Source organism: Hordeum vulgare, chromosome 2H (assembly GCF_904849725.1).
Source record: "Hordeum vulgare subsp. vulgare chromosome 2H, MorexV3_pseudomolecules_assembly, whole genome shotgun sequence".
Classification (NCBI taxonomy): Eukaryota; Viridiplantae; Streptophyta; class Magnoliopsida; order Poales; family Poaceae; genus Hordeum; species Hordeum vulgare.
The window spans coordinates 292522365-292536072 of NC_058519.1; positions in this window are offsets into that span (position 1 = coordinate 292522365).

The window sequence follows — 13708 nt, forward strand, 5'->3', positions numbered from 1 at the left end:
TACTACTAACACCACGAGGTTTGCCATCAAGTATGCTCGCAGCACAAGCATCCTCATCAGCAACCTTGCCACCAAACTCGCAATCAGTACTGCTAAGTAGAACACCACTAGCACCTCCTCAATGAGCAACGGTCACCACAGACACAGTATCAACCATCTAAAAAAGAAAAGAAATCATAAAGTAAAGAAAATGAGAAAAACCAACAAAAAAACCCACAAGAGGTTCACATGGTAACTTTTAAAAATATAAGAAATAACTGGGAAAGCTGCGAAAACATAATAAGTGGTCTCCTGCATCAAACATAATAAAAGAACAAACGATAAGCAAGTTCAACTACATTACTAACAACACAACAACCAAGCAAAGATTCAAAGATCAAAAATTGAGTCACCTCAAGAACAAGGGACTCCAGAACAACATAATTCTCTTTGTGCTCAGAAACATTAGCATCAGTATCATCAGGAGTCCTCCTAGCGGCAACCTCATTCTGCTCCGTCGGCTTGATAACAACATCAATATCTTCTTCATACAGCTTGCCGCGAGAGTCTTGCATAGTTCTGAAACACTTAACGGTATTCAACAGGTGAACCGAGCTCTGAATAAGGTGACCAACACCTTCACGCATACTATTAAGTTCAATTCTGTCCAAACTGACATAGTCTGATGTTGTATCAATATTAAATTGATGACCATCAGGAAGTATCCTCAAATATAGTGGGGACCTTTTCCAGTTCAGAACGCACATTAACAAAAATATGCTCGACACGCTCCAAGGAGAAACTGCTACATCAATACAAAAACCCGACATTTGGGATGTACTAGCCCTACTAGGGCAGGGGGAATATCTCCAGCGCCCTCAACACGACAACCATCTCTTAACACATCCTACGGAGATGCAATCCTGGGAACTTGAGATGACATCTCCAGTATAAGCTATTTAAGGACACGGAAAATACCACTTCCTCCCGAGTTTTCCACTTGGAATGAGGAAAAAGGTAATTAATCAATGCAATACACATAAAAATATCATTTAATAAACATATTTAAAGACTCGGTACTAACATGCTTTGACTATCAGTGCCAATCGGTTACACACACAAGTAGTATGATGAATATAATAGCACCGGTTCAACCAAAAAGGGAACATTTATACTAAAGAACATACTTAAAACTCACATGCTTGAAATTAATGAGACGAAGCAGATAATATGTACTACACATGTACGTTCCAACAAATAGCTGCACTTAAAGCAATGAGTAAAAGACCATGATAGAAATAAAGCTCACCAGAAGCTTCCCAAACACTCACATCCTTGGGTCTGCATTGCCTTTTGTTATCAAATTTGCATCAGCGAGATGATGAAGCTTGTCTTGGTTCATGAAACATATGTGGGGTACTTGCATGTCAATCCGCGGAATCTTGCCATAGATGAGGTAGTCAAGATACATTAGTACATGCCATATAGCACAACTTGTGATTACCTTCCCCAATGAAACACCCTCTTGGTACCTCAAACAGGAGCAATGCTCTGCTCACCAATCACCACTTGGCATTAACTCATGTTAGCCATGTCCTCGGTGATGAGGTTCTCAAACATTCTCGCCTCTCTGGAAATCCGGGTGGTTGGACTAGGCATCACGACTTTCATGAATACAATAATAAAGAACACCTTCAGAAGCAGGTCATCTCTAGCAGGATTATTAACAAGCACATTGAGATTATCCCTCAAATCCTTTGTCTTGATATCCTCGTTCCTGCTGATGTTAAGTTTTTATCTTAACCTCATCAGAGCATTGTGGTGTCCGTCCTCGCACGACCTTGGTGCAGAACGACGACCACGAGGGAAGCAAACAACTGATGCGAAGCATTTTATTTTCATCAGGCAAGTCAAGAGTAATGGTATAAGGATCCCTCTTTAGATAAAATGCTCCCATTAGAGGGCGGGAAATGTTGTCCTTTAGCTTCCAATCATAGAAAGAACTAAAACCATCTACATAAACTCTAGCCACATGGCGACTCTAGAAAAAAACGAGCACAAGTATCTATCTCTGTCACACCCTATGTTTGTACCACTTTGTCCCTTCATGGTTTACAAAATTTGGAACCAATTAAAACTTTTTGAGTGATTGAGATGATTGAATTAGTTGCAACTTGCTTGTGTGCTTAATTGTGTTTCAGCTCACCAAAACAACTTTCTGTTAAAAGCTTCTACCTTTGACCCCAAACCTTTGCCCAATGATCATGCGAGGTGTATAGGACCAGAAACTAACTTTTATAAAATATTATTTTATCAAAAAGCCTTTCATTTGTTTTAAAGCTTCAAAACCCATGAATTGGGATTTGCACTACAAGTCCCTAGTTTAGGAGAGATGTTTTGCCCCAAAGATTTTCTTTTGATTCTATTATTAAAATAAATTTCCAAAACCATAAAACAATTATTTTTAAAGTTATTTTCCTATTTTATTTGAAAGCCCTTTTCTCAGGCCAAAAATGATACTTCATTGGAAAATCATTTTCCTACCTTAGAAATATTTGAGAAAATTTAGGGAAACTCAAAGGACATATAGTTTCCACATATGTGAGTTTCAACACATGGTCATGTTCAAAGTAATGGGCAACTCCCAGGAAAATACTCGCATATCCCACATGTTATATCAGGTGGCTCTGCAAGGTTTCATCCTCATCCTAGTTGATTTGATCCACGAAATAAACACAAAACCCTTCTTGTCCAGAACCAACTTGGAACAACTCTTCATTGCTAAGTTTTCCCAATTCCTCTTAAACTTTGCAAGAGTGATCCAACCCCCAAATAAGGATGACACACCAAAATTTGCATTTATGGGAGCTCGTTTACTCACCTTGGTTCAGAGAAACGTGATCCTGCCCATTTCTAGAGTTTTCCATGTCTACATTGCCAACCTCTATCAAATAAGCTCAAACTTGGTAAATCCTACTATTTTTACTCCTCAATTAATACTCTTAGTTCTCACTGCATTTGGTGGAGTTTAACTTACTCAACAAAGCATCAAACACCTTCTTGTGATTTAGTAAAATAGCTACTTTCATCCCTTCCACTCATTTCCTTCACTCCAAACTTTAATCACAGGTCTATGGGTTAGACCCACATCTGCAACCGAAAGCCCCTTCTCCAATTCAGTGTAGACAAAGATAAAATCCCTAATTTCTCTTCTGGTTCATCACTGGCAGAGGCTGCCCCTCACTTTTGCTTTGACCTCCACGTCTCCCCTCGGCCCCAAAGTATCGGAGGAGTGATGAGGACATGACTACCTTGGATATTATCACAATCATTGCATATGTGCATTTACTTGAGGTGATTTCTGATAGAAGTCATGCAATACTTTATTTATGTTATCCGGAACAAAAATACTTCACTTGTTTTATTCTATGCCTAAATGCAGAATGGCGGAACACTTGTATGAACCACGTGTGATGACAAGGGAATAGGAAATGGTTGGATGCTATTCAAAAGGTCATCTCATGTCAAAGGAAATAATTAGTTGTTGTTCAAGAAGTTCTCCCACGTCACTTTTAGCGATTGTTCTTCGATTGCTTGCAGGAATAGACCTTCGTGGTCAGGTTGATCGTGCTCTCGCGTGGTCAATAACCTCTTGGAGTTGGTTTAGCGATTGGTAAGGCGCAACGTTGTGCATGTTTGTAATCGGATCGTCAAAGTCATCTCCACCAAATCGATAGTCACCTTCTCATTAGAAGATCGGGACACCCTCGCCTATAACAAGTTCTATCAAGTGGACACCCTCCCCTCTATCAAGTGGTATCAGTTTTCAGTTTGCTCGGTGAGAATTTCTAATTATCCCTAGATTAGATTTATTTTTGTTACCAAGAAAAAACCAAAAAAAGAGTTAGATCTAGTCATCCTTTGTCCAAGCCAGTCTGAGGCTTTGCAATTTTCTATTTAGTGCTTGCATAGTTGAATTATTTGTTGCATCGTCGTGTCAAGTTGTTGGTCTTAGTGTCTAGTCATTTAGAGTTTCGAGTTCTGTTCACAAGTTGTCACGCCGCCGTCTTACCATCTTCATCGCTGCTGCCATATACCACCACCACGCCGTCGTCATCTCTTCTGTTGTCGCCCACCACCATTCATCAATATCACCACGTGCTCCAATTGTTCATTGTCATTATCATACTTGAGGTCATTCACATCTGTGCTTGATCCGATCTGCATCTTAATTGGTTATTCGTGAGAAGAGAAAAAAAGAGAAGAAAAAGTGAGAGAAAAGTAGAGATAAAAAACTAAAAACTGAGAGAAAAAAGAGAAACGAGAAAAAAAAATATCGGATCTATCTAGAGTCAATCCCGTATGTGAATTTGGATTGAAAACTCTTTTGTGCACTGTTCAATAAAACATGTGTATCTTCCTCTCACGAATTTCGGTTTGACTCCGCGACTACTCAAATAAGAGCTATCAACGAACCGCATCTGAATAGTTCATCAAGCTTGTTCAGTATTTTCACCTCCAAATCAGCTTCTAAATAGGACGTTTTGCCCTCCGAATGTCACGAACATAGTTTGTCAACATTTTTTAGGCCAGTTCCCGAATTTTTTGAGTCCTCATTCGATCTTGGAATTGAGTGATTCTTTTTTGCATTTGAAAGCTTGAGTCAGTAGAAATCTTGAGAAAAAATATCAGAAATTTGACATCATATTTTCAAGAGAGAAGTTGTAGAGATACTTTTGGTTTATCCTGCTTGGGGGTCATTTATCATCACTATCTTTACTGTCATTGTGATCTTCACTTATATCTTCCTATCTAGAACTACTTCATATCATCCATTGTTGCTATTTGTTCTTTGACGTGACTCTGTTAGTGTTCTAGGCTCGTGCCTCTAGTACAGTCTAGCCTAGGAGCAGCACAGTACCGTCGTTGAGCGTTTATTCACCATTGCATCTCTGAATTGATTATTGCTAATCTTTTGCTACCATATTTTATAAGCCTTCCCAGCTCCACATACATCTACATCGTGTGTTTGATGCTACCCGACAATCTCTATATCCAAGCTTTGAGAGTTTTGACTACACCGGTTGCCGATCACCAGCCGCTGCTGGGTAAGAACTGGTAAGAATTTGAGATTGGCTTGACGGATTTGTGACACACCACCACCACCACCACCACTTCCCAGTAGTTCATAGGATCAATATTTTTGGATTTTTTTATAGTAGTCATGACAGGATCTAGAGTTGTTAATCCATGGGCTTCTTCGATCGTGGGAGACGTGCCACCACAACAACTATTACGAGAGGTGCAAAGAGATACAAATGCACATCATCAGGTTAATCTTTCTATATCATCATTTAATGGCCGTTTTAGACTTGCTTTATATATTGAATGGGAATTTAAAATAAATGATATATTTGCTTACCATAATTTTGTTGAACATAAGAACGTTAAGACCACGATTGGTTCTTTCACCGGTTATGCTTTAGTTTGGTGGAGCGAATATTGTCAGTTACACCCTGATTATATACCTACTACTTGGGATGATTTGCAACTTGCCATGAGACAAACATTCATTCTTGCTTATTATACTCGTGGTATGATTAAAAGGCTACAACATTTAAAACAAGGTAGTGACACTATCATGAAATATTATGATGATTTACAAACGCCCTGGTTGCATTCCTCGTTAGATGAAAGTGAAGAAGATTTTATGGATAGATTTTGGGGAGGATTAAACCATGATATTCAGGAGATACTAATTCATGAAAAGTGTTATCCTATGGATTGTTTGTTTCGTCTTGGTTGCAAAGCTGAACAGGAAATAAAACGACGTGTTGCCCACAAGGAGAAAGAGTGCAAGGTGCTTATTCCAAGAGTTGATATGGTTGTTCCGTCAACTACTGGGCGTATGATGACAAACACATCAATTTTTGTGAGGGCTATATCACCTTCACCATGTGACACGTTACCATCAAGAGTGGCTACATCATCTGAGTTGATCAAAAGAGGTAATGACAGAAGTACTTATCTTCCACCTCCACATCAGTATGATGAATGCCTCGTCTATTGCAATGTAACATGTGATGAGCTACCCATTACTTTGGTCACACAACCAATTTTGGAGGACTATGTTCATGATTTGACTTTGCCATGTGATCAACTAAGTACAATATCAACAGTTTTGAGTGAACCTATTGAATTAATTTTTGATGAAAAAGAACCATGTGAATCATAGAATAAATCAAATTTGCACCAAATAGTTTTCAAAATAATTTTGCCAATGTTTATTCATTTTGATATGACCTCTAATCTTTGTGATGATTCTATGTCAAATGACTTGTTGCATGTTTGTTTATTTAAGCATGTTGTAACATGTAAATTTGAAACAATGAAAGTGTATTCACCAATGTTAGGATGGTTTAATGATGAACATTGTCAATCTTTTGAGATGAATAAGGACTTCACTCATATGTGCAAGCTGAGTTGCAATATTTTCATGCATTCTACTTCTGGTGATAATATTTTGGCTTTATAGTTCAAAACATATAAAAGTTACTCATGTATACATGTGTCATATGTGTAAAAACCAAGGGAAGTACAAATGGATGACATATACATATACAACATGTACACCTTGTCTCTTTTGTTAGCCACATTTCAGATTAACCAGCGCCGAGGACGGCTTTATTTTCAAAAAGGGGAGGATGATGAGGATATGACTACCTTGGATATTATCACAATCATTGCATATGGATATTTATTTGAGGCGATTTCTGATAAAAGTCATGCAATAATTTATTTATGTTATCTAGAACAAAAATACTTCACCTGTTTTTGTTCTATGCCTAAATGCAGAATGGGCAAACACTTGTATGAACCTCGTGTGATGACAAGGGAAGAGGAAATGTTTGGATGCTATTCAAAAGGTCCTGTCATGTCAAAGGAAATAATTAATTCTTGTTCAAGAAGTTCTCTCACGTTATTTTTAGCCCAAGAAAAGATAGAGTCCAAGTCTCTCACATTATGGACTCAGATTCGAACTGCACACACATGCCTATACCAAAACATGAATAACTTTTACATACAGACTCCAAATTGGGTGATTCATTCTAGGCTGCAAAGTAGATTTAATGGGCCTTCCATTCCAATTGGAATCACCTTAAAATTCGTCCGGAGCATGGAGATATCGAGCAAACAATCTGATGTTGCATCAGAATCATAGTCAAACTACAAGTCCAAAGGTGTTGCATCACCTTCACTTGGGCCCATAGGCCTTGTACGACCTAGAGTTAGTTTTAGGCTGCCTTGGGACGTCCTCCCACCTCCTTGGCCGCTACCCCTTTCTCCTATATAAGTAGATCAACCTAGTAGCTTTTTGCTAGGGATTTGTTTAATTAAAAGTTAGCGATTGCAACTTCGTGTACTTCGTTTGTGTCCAATGACCAGACCAAGACCGCTTTAGGATCCCCACCCTTATCAATACTTCATCTATGTTCGCAATATTCAAATTGCAATATGATATTCTTGCTTGTTCTTCGATTGCTTGCAGGAATAGACCTTCGTGGTTAGGTTGATCATGCTCCGGCGTGGTCAATAACCTCTTGGAGTTGGTTTAGCGACTGCTAAGGCGCAACGTCGTGCACGTTTGTAGTCAGATCGTCAAAGTCATCTCTAGCAAATCGATAGTCAACTTCTCATCAAAAGATCGGGACACCCTCGCCTCTATCAAGGATCATCTCCAAAGCAACCACGCATTACTAGACATGGTGGGGGCGCGCCAGAGCGTGCCATGCCAAAACTGCACTCTGGACGTGCCAAAGTGCATGCCCGAGCCACGGGAGGCCAGCCTCGGCCATGCCTCGCCCCCACAGGTTGTCTGGCTTTGACTACTTTGACGACCGGAGCCATAGCCGCGTTGGGCCCCTCCTCTCTCCCTTTCTGCTGCTCTTGGCATGCGTGCCCACACACGCATAAAGCGATGAGGTGGCGCTTGCCACCGTGACGTGCCATAGAGCGAGCCCCGCTCCTCCTCAAACCTCCATCTGGGCGTAGACCTCACCCATGAAGGCCATAGACTCATTCCCCATCTGTTTCCCCTCCTTTAGCCGTTACCAAGACCTTGCCGACGCACCACCCGTTGGTGGACTGCGTCCCACCTATATTGTGGCCACCCCGGCCTCTATCTCCCCCATTGGAATCCCTCTCCCACCTTCAACCCACGACGCCTTCACTCCACCCGAGCTCCCCGAGAACTAGTTCTCGAGATCGACCGAAGCGCCGCCGTGTAGGGGCTCCGTCGATCTCGGGACAAACGCCTGCTCCGGCCTCCATTGCGTTTCCATCGAGACTGTAGCAAGCTCTAGCTTCACCTCCGCCACTTTGCTACTCATTTCCCATCGCTGAGCATCAGCACCAACCACCTCCCGACGCCCTATGTTGCGGCCTTCTCGTCACCGGCGACTCCGACCCTCATGTGAACGGCGGAAGCATGATGAGTCCATTCTTGTGCTCATCTCCCCTCGCCATCGATGAAGCTGACGCGAGTGAGCTCCAACTCCTTCTTTCATGATGTTGAAGATGACCCGGACAGGGTTGCCCCACCTATCGGCGTTAGTCTCTCTCGCCCTCTCCCTCTTGCTGTTACAGGCCACTAGGCCCCACCCGTCAGGTTCAAACCCGACGACGCACGCACATCTGGGATGGCTGGCTGGCTGGGCCGGCCCAGTTGGTGGTCGCGTCTAGCCCAGGGTGTTAGGCCCTTTTCATGTTTTTCTATTTTCCTGGCTTTTGCCAAAATTCCACAGGGAAAAATAATTCACAAAACCTAATTATTTGTCCACCAAAAATCTTGTAAAAATATGTAGAATTTAGTAAAACTATTTGTGTATTTTTTACAAAAACTTTTATACACAATTCTATTTTAAACCCCAGTTTTGAGTATATTTAGACTATATTAAAATAAATTTAAAAAACCCTTTTCCACACCAAATCCAGGAACAAATATTTTAAGATGTGAAGTTAGTATTTTAAAGAATAGGGTTACATTATAGGAATGACTTTTGTGCTCTGTTTTTGTTATGGTTCTTATTATTGTTATTGCTATCGTGATGATAGAGCACGTGGTTGACAAAGGAGTTGGATCCGAAGACTTCGAAGACCCCGTGGACTTTGTTGATCAAGGCAAGCAGCCCTTTGACCATGCCCAAGAAACTTTACTTGCATGTCATATGATGCTCTATTTATGCTTATTTTCCTGTTGGATCAGAGACCCCCATGTTGGACTGTCCCAGAAGAACACCTCACTGAAACATGCATTTGGGCATGACCCTACCATATATGAGGGTTGTGCATGCGGGATGTAGATAGTTGCTAGTAGATGCTACGCAACAAGGGATGGGTATATCCATGATGATGATGAATGGTGTGATACAAAGGCTTTTACGAAACTCTGTTGGGTGCCACTAATGCATGAGGGTGATGGTGTGAGATGGATGACCACTTGAGAAGGAAGTGGTGTACCAAGAAAGATTTTCTGTGTGTGGTTTCAGAGATGGGATTAGATTTAAGATGTGTCGACCATCCCAACCTTACATGTGCGACCACGATACCCCTTATGGGACAAGGCTTTGTTGATTACTTTGCTCTATGCTAGTAGAGAGCCCACGTTACTATTAGCGGGAGTGAAGTGGACCCTCTCAGGACGGGGTCGTGCCACGTAGGAAGACTATGCCGTTTTTACAAGTTCCGGGCACACCGTTGGTCCCTGCAGGGATGATACTATCTAGAGCGGGGCTCGTAGGATGTACATCATGTGGGCTGTGTACCAAACAAGTGGACTCTTTGTAACACCCAAAATTTTTCGAATTGGATTTCTTTGACTTTGAGTTGTTTTAAAAAGGGATTTAAAAATTTGGCTTGATAAAAACTCTTGAGTTTCTGTGAAAACCTTTTTAGAAACTCTTTTGAGCTTTCTTTTCCCAACATGTCTGGTTTAAGAAGGACTTTTGTTTACCTCTTTTCAAAATGATTTGGTTTGAAACTCTTCTTTTATTCTTTTAAGCAAACCTTTTGAATAAATTCCCTAGGTCCCCTTTGTTCCCCCGTCTTCAATATTTCTCCTTCATCCATCCCTTCTGATTTCTATCATATGACACCCCTCCATAATCTAGGTTTTCATCATAGATGGTTTCTCAATGTTTTAGAAGGGTTTAACCACGTTTCATATTTTATTTCAATTAAAAGAGTTTTCTGTAATCAGTTTTGACCCTAGCAAAATTTCAAAGGAACTCATAGTTTCCTTTGGACTTTGAGACCCAAACTCCTATACTTAGAAGACCTCAGTAGCTTGACACATTTCACCAAAAACCTTGGTTCACAAGTTTGAAAATTTCAAATTTGATTTGACTCAAGTTTGACCAAAATATTCTGTTTTTATTGAAAACTTGCCTTAAACTTATTCAAAAATTCTAAAAATTAACATACTGTCTCTGCACCCAATGAGAGGCCATATCATGAAATTTCAGCTCGAAAAACCTTTTCCACGTGCCTATTTCAATTGATCTAGCAACTGGTGTGCATTTGGCCATAGTCTGTGAAACTGGTTGAATCAAAGTTCAGAATCTTCATAGCTTCGCTGATTCAGTGTATGTCGCCTCGTCAATCTCTGCAGTATCAGCGGGGATCTCTCGCCCCTGTGCTCGAGCCTATCCACCCGCCGCACGCTCCTTTGGACGCTTGCTGGAATCAGTGGCGAGCCGGCCTGAGCCAGCGAGCTGCGGCAGCAGTACCATCAACGACTATCGTTGCCTCCAGAGTCCCCCTTGTTGCAGCCCTCGCCGTTTTGGCACCGTCCATCGCCCTTGTGAGCTCTGCGTGTCCCTAGCCTGCAGTGCTCTTCGCGTTTTCCATTGCCACTCCCCGGGCACCGCAGAGCACACCCTCTGCTGCCGCCGTGTTCAGAGAGAACCGCAACGTCGAGCCACGTCCTGCGCCAATGATTGCTCTAGCTTTGACCAGAAATGGAGTCCCTGCGATGAGTAGGTACTGAACCGACCACCTAACCGCCTGATTAAGCCCGTAGATCACCAGAATTGATCGCCGAAGTTAAGCTCCACGCCACCCCTCTCGGGCTTCTATAAATAGAGCCCCTCCATTTTTGTCGAACCCCTCATCAACTTCACCTCCTACTTTTTTTCACTCTGAAGCCTTGCCCAAGCCAGAGAAGGGCCTCAGAGAGGCCTTCTTCTCCAACACCGACCACTTTGATCCGCTCCTGTTCTCGACGTCGCTCGAGCAAGGTAAGCGGCGAGGTGAGCCCCCGAGCCTCTCAGTAGCTCCTTGTGAGCTCCTGTTCCTAAGCCACTCTCCAATTTGGTCGCAGGACATTCCTTCGGTGAGATTTGGTGGTGACTGACGCCGTCATCCGTCGGAGCTAGGTTGCCGTCGACAGGGAGCACCCTCTTCAGTCCAATCCACCCCTCATCGACTCGCAGGAACTCAGTGAGTGCGTTGGTGACATTAGTTTGTGCCTCCCCTCCTTCTATCGCCGCCGGAGACCACTTTACGCTTCTGGCACCGGTGAGATTCAAACCTGACACGGTGGGACCCCCATGTTAGAGTTCTATTCTTTTCTGAACCGTTTTCGTCGAAGGCGCCTTCTCCAGAAGCTGTTTTTGCTGCGGGTTGGCGCATAACCCTTCGGGCATTTTGAGTTTTCTCAAACTAGCCCCTGGACAGATTCTGTTTTATTACAAAATGGTCCCTGATCTTGTTTTGCATATAACAATTAATCTGTGACAACTTTTGAATTGATTCTTTTTGCAAAATCTTGCTGTGAGGGTCTAGTTTAGTGTCAGATTTATTTGAAAATTATTTGGAGAGGGTAGCTAGGCCTCACCTCTTACGATGGTATGTGTTGTATGACGTAGATTCTGACGAAGGAAATGCCGACATGAACTTCTCCGAGCTTGATCCCGACTACGTGGAACCAGGCAAGCATGTTTGAACTTTCGATGTGTTGTTTGCTCACTAAAAAAAATTTAACATTCATCGATTGCATTAATCAAGCATATTGCATCTCTCATAAACAAAGTTAAAACATGACTATGGCAAGTGATGATTGTGAGAGGTCATGGACAACCCAGTCACGCGGAACGTGATAAGTTATGGCCCCGTCATAACAAGTGCTTGATAGTGATGGGAAGACAGTAATAACTCCAGTATCGACCTAGATCGAGTCCTGTTAGTGTCTTACTTTCATTAACATGCTACCACAGTGATGACGAGATGATGTATATACTTATCACACCTTGTTGGTTACCCCAAGTGGAAGGTTGAGATGTAGTCAACAACAAGTTCTCCCTCACACTAAGATTGTAAGGTTTATCGAACCAGTAGGACTCCTAGGATCAACAAGTATGTGTGTCCCACCCTGGCGCTAGCAGAAGACGTGGACCTGCACACACACAAATAACTTTGCTCCCAACGAGTACAGAGAGGTTGTCAATCTCTCCAGCCTTGTAGTTTGCAAAGGATCAAAACACAAGCAGGAATAGTAATAGTGATTGCAACGGAAAAGTAAATGAAAACGGTAAAAGATGGAGGTGTAAACAATGATGGTGATATCGACCGGAGTCACATGATGTTCACTAGTGATGTCTCTCTCCCAAAACACGATAAACAACTGTGCTTGGGTAAACAAATTACAGTTGGGCAATTGACAGAATTATGAACTCACCGCAATGCTAATTATGCTACTTTGTCGGTGCACTAAAGACTGCGGTCCCTAGTGCCCCAGACTTGTGCATGGGCACGAAGAACCCCTGTCAGCAGGGCATGGCAGAACCCAGTCAAGATGCAATCCCCAAGATTATCAAGGCCTCGGCAAGCCTGCCTTGCCGGGAAGATGACCAAGGCTGCACCCATTTGGTGGGCGTGATGAACTCACCAAGTACAAGACCTCGGCAAGCTCCCTTGAGTTGATGACGAGTGAAGTCCCCGGCAAGCTCCCTTGCCGGGACGAAGACTCAAGGCCCCGACAAGCTCCTTGCCAGAAAAATATATCTCAAAATACTAAAAAAAACAGAAAATATCCAACTAGTATATTCTAAAGAAACACTAGTTCCACCTAATGTAAATTTTTAAAATAGATTTATGCAAAAGGCTATACAACGAGAATTGAAAAATAAACTCAAAATAATTTTGGAGATTATGAAATTTGCAAAACCATATAAGACGACTTCAAATAATATTCTAAACATTATGAACTTTTTATTTGACTGGGGAGAAGTCATGTTATCTCCACTCCAATATAAATTGCTCGTAGTTGCATAATGAATAGAATATTCAGAAAATTCAAACATGCATAGAAATCAAGATGACCTAGAATGATTCTCTTAACATACCAAATCTGAAAATTTGGGATGTTACAACTCACTGGCTTGTTGATGTAGCCAGATATGGATGAAGGAGACCTCATGGATGGAGAGTTTAGTAGCGAGTCTGATGTCTAGAGGAGTGCCAGTCAATCTTGCGATCTTGGAGGGTGTCTCCCCTCGGCCCCAAAGTATCACAATCATTGGCAGAGTGATGAGGACATGACTACCTTGGATATTATCACAATCATTGCATATGTGTATTTATTTGAGGTTATTTCTAATAGAAGTCATGCAATACTTTATTTATATTATCCAGAACAAAAGTACTTCACTTGTTTTATTCTATGCCTAAA